The following is a 4,111-nucleotide window of genomic DNA, read 5'->3' as shown; positions in this document are numbered from 1 at the left end:
AGTGATGCTGGGGTTGGGGCTGCCCTTCTCCAAGATAACTCTTTGGGGTCGAGCACCCTGTTTGCTATTTTTCGCGGAAGTTTGACATGCATCAGAGACATAACTCTACCATTGAGAAAGAGGCCTTGGCCCTTATTTCTGCTCTCGACCATTTCAATGTTTATGTCTCTTCCGGTCAGGTCCTGGGGGCTAATGCTATTGCTACAGAATTAAGACATCCGGGATAAATGAAAAAGCCAGCCTTGAACTAGTCTGGTCTGATCATCCTGGCTTAATTAGTTGCACGTACGCCAAGCCAGGATGAGAAGCGGCATCTATGTCAAGCTAGGTGCAAGTAATTCTGTTGAGTGCGCGTTCACGGATTTCAAAGGAAGACCGCGAGGTCGAGCACAGATTCACTGATGCAGACATGGAAAAGACGTGTGCGGCTTTCTTCTCTGCCGCAGAGCAGAAGCTTATAATGGAAACTTATGAGGAAGTAAAGGGTATGATATGCAAAAAAGGAAACACGGCCACTATTATTAAAGAACGAGAAAAGGGCTGGCAGGCAATAGCGGACCGACTGAATGCGTAAGTGGCACTCATTTTTACAAATTAACATGTGAACATGTTGAAAATGATCACTCGAAGTTAATGTTACTCTGTAAATTTGCCAGGCTAATTGTAAACTCTTATCCACAATGTACACGACATCCATATGTTCAAATAACTCGCTCTCTGCACATATTCAGAACATGACTGGACCAAAGAGGACTTGTCACCAAGTGAAGGTCAAATACAAGAACATTTTGCAGGGTAGTAAGTGCAATGATTTTTATACCAATGTACATATGAGTTACAGAAATTAGTTAGAAGCTGTCTGCTTACATATTTTACTGTGTATTGATTTTTAGCGGTCAAGAAAAAGGCTCATTTATCAGGTACGGGGGTGGCCCACCAACCACGGACCTAACGCCAGTTTAGGAGCTCGCCCTAGACCTTAACCGAGGGAGGCCTGTGATGGAAGGGATCATAGGGGGTACAGCCACAGACTCTGTCCCACCTTCAGCAACTGCCTCCTTCATACAAGGTACATTATTACACTGTGTGTGTACATGGAACACAATCGACCATTTAATAGGGTTTGTGAACTGTACAAACTGGCTTACCTTGCAGTGTCTGGCAACACTGTCACCCTGCTGGAGCCACCAGATGATAATCCAGTGAGTATTATTCACCAAAAGCATAGGCTTGGCATATTCTCTAAATAGCCTACAAGTTCTAATTTATGTGTGTGTGGCAGGGGGAAGGCACTTCTGCTGCAGCAGATGATGAGGAGACCCTGTCGGTGGACTCCAGAAGGCTTGAGGTATCATGTCAATCTTGTGGGAATACTAATTTAGTCCATAAAAACCAAGGTGTCAGTGATGTGGTGCTCATGGTGGGTATTTTTAACAGGACCCAGAAGATCGTGAGAGCCAGTCTGCCAACATTGTGAGTATTGACTTACCCCCAATTTCCACTGCATACGTCTCCGCTACGGTGCGTCTCCGATCCAGCTACGGTCCGCCGTCCGCCAATCCCCACAGGATGCATTTGAGTCCGTCACGGCGCAGTCCGGTAGAACGACTGTGACGTCGCGAGACCGGGGAGTTCTCATGATAATTACATAATCGCGCGAGACTGCAGTTAAAGAACTCTGAAAACCTCTGACCTGTTGACTCCGTACCTGGCCCTGCCCATTCTGACGTTTTTGTGACGTAGTTAACTGAAATATGATCCGTCGTCAAGAGGTTTTATTAACACAAGTGTTTTATTTTGAAAAGTAACCGGATGTTTTATTGTTGAGTATTACCGAACTTCCTGTTTCGCTATATTTGCTCTGTGCTGAATTGCTGCGCCGTGGTCCGGCATCCGCCAGAAATAGAAGTCCTCTGTATTTGTTGCGGAGAGCTGCGGACTGCCGGCGCAGCGCAGCGGACCTGGTGGGGATTGACCCATAGACTAAAGTGAAACGTATCTGCTCCGCTGGCATATGCAGTGAAAATTGGGGGTAAGGGAAAAACCAAATTATGCACAATTTGTGCTGTGCTAATTCCTGCTTTGAAAATTGATTTTACAGAATTCACACAGTCAGGCAGCTTTATGCTACTCACCTGAAAGGGCAGATAGAGCTGGCAGATCTCAAAATCAATGTACAAAGACGAAAGCTACAGGAAGTTGATCTGGACATTGAAATAAAAAGGAGGACACTACGGAAACTGGATCTTGAAATCCTTAAACTAGAAAGAGAAGTAAGCTATTTCAGAGCACACTTTAAGCATGACTGTATCACAATGTACTAATCACTTTTTTCTCTCTCTCTTATCTCTCTCTCCCAAGCTGGGTGGTGGACTACAGAAAATGCAAACACAATTGTAAATTGTCCTGTGTATTTATTTCAGTGTTCAAAGGGAAAATCAAAAGAATGGGCTTTATCCACAATCAAAATCAACTAAAATAATTTCTAATGTACTGTTCCCTGACCATCCTCCCATTGATGTCATCATCATGCAGTCCAGCGTTGTCCCAGTCCACTTCTGCTTGCACTGTGGGGGCCCTTTCCTTCCTGAGACTTCCTTGTGCAGAACAGTGCAGGCAACCATTATGTCACATGCCCTGTCTGGTGTGACCCTGAGGTGGTGCAGGCACTGAAAACGGGACTATAGGAGGCCGAATGTCATTTCATTTCGGGCCCGTGTTCTAGCATATGCCCGGTTATAGGCCTGCTGTGCTGCAAGGGGTCCGCAAGGGGAGTAAGTAAGAACGTCTGCCATGCATAGCCCTTGTCTCCCAGCAACACACCAGATATTTCACCTGTGAATATAAAATGTAATCGTTAAAACTATAGCATTGTATACCTTTTGACACTGATGTTTTTAAGGTCGTTTTCAATAAAACCCAAAGAACAAAGAATTTGTCTCTTACCTTGTGATAATCTCTGGTAGACATTACTGGCCCGAAAGATTCGAGAGTCGTGGACCGAGCCGGGCCACTTTGCCTCTATATTAGAAATGATGTTGTCAGCATCACAAATAACCTGAAACCATACATTATAATGCCTGTTAATCATATAATATATACATATAATCTGAATTAATTTATGTAGTTGACAGTAGGCTATCCATAAGTCTTTCTCACCTGAACATTGATGCTATGGAAGGATTTTCTGTTCACAAAATCCCCCTCTTGATGCGCACATGTGTGCAGTCCAGCGCACCGATGACATTAGGGAACGCTGTAGCACAAAATAATGTGTTATCCGTCTCTGTTATGATAGGACCCTTTTTGTAATATTTAATACATACCAGCAATCTTGTAGAAGTCCTCTTTGATGTAACAAATTCTTCTGTGGCCAGGGAAGGTGATGAATATGTTTGAAATGGACTTCAATGCCAGGTACACTGTTCTGATAGTGCCTTTATTCAAATTTTCAGCATCCCCTATGGTGTGTAAAAATGTCCCACTTGCGAGTGTTACACATGTCATTTGGGGTATGGTGAGGGCTTGGCTCCGAGCTGTGCTGTGTTGGACTTTAGGACCCAGCAGTCGGCAAATGTAACGGATCCCATCGCCCGAAAAGCGATAACGCTCATATAGGTTTTCGTCAGGTAAGGCCAGTGGATCAAACCTGTCCCGGAACACTCTCTCACACCGGAAAGCCCTCCTGAGGATAAGCGCCTCATCGTCGATCACGTCATTCAGAAATGGACAGGCCATTGTGAAAGACGGATCACATGTCAATGGGGCCCTTATATGCCGATTGCTCTCATCTTTGACTTAATTGAAAACACATTTGCAACTTAATCGGTCATTTATAATTATCCCAACAACTTCATATGTTCTGTTATATTCTGTATTCTGCCTAGACAATTAAATAAATCAAAGTCTAGACCTAGCTATTTATCAAACTTCTGACAGCAATATGAGCAAATTATCACATGAATGATTCTAATGAGGCTGCCTAAATGGTTCTGTTAAATTAAATATTTTAAAAGACTATTTAACAGACAATTTATTCCTGGAACTTTCATGCAGGTGAATAAAAAATGAACTAGGTTTAAAACAATAATTAATAATTAATAATAATCTG

At 43.3% G+C, this 4,111-nt stretch overlaps 1 long non-coding RNA gene across 3 annotated transcripts; it reads left to right on the top strand.

Annotated features, from left to right (window-relative positions):
* The first annotated feature begins 526 nt into the window (after nucleotides 1-526).
* Nucleotides 527-1,415, top strand: LOC311027733. 3 transcript variants are annotated; one of them, XR_014598625.1, is made up of 5 exons: nucleotides 527-574; nucleotides 732-798; nucleotides 894-1,069; nucleotides 1,156-1,202; nucleotides 1,283-1,415. It is a non-coding gene; the product is annotated as an uncharacterized lncRNA (long non-coding RNA). The 3 variants fall into 3 exon arrangements; XR_014598626.1 differs by having other exon boundaries at nucleotides 1,156-1,409; XR_014598627.1 differs by having other exon boundaries at nucleotides 894-1,409.
* The last annotated feature ends 2,696 nt before the right edge of the window (nucleotides 1,416-4,111 follow it).

Source organism: Eutrigla gurnardus (assembly GCF_963514095.1).
Source record: "Eutrigla gurnardus genome assembly, chromosome: 17".
Classification (NCBI taxonomy): Eukaryota; Metazoa; Chordata; class Actinopteri; order Perciformes; family Triglidae; genus Eutrigla; species Eutrigla gurnardus.
Note: the sequence above shows the minus strand (reverse complement) of the source record. Positions and strands in the feature narration are given on the sequence as shown.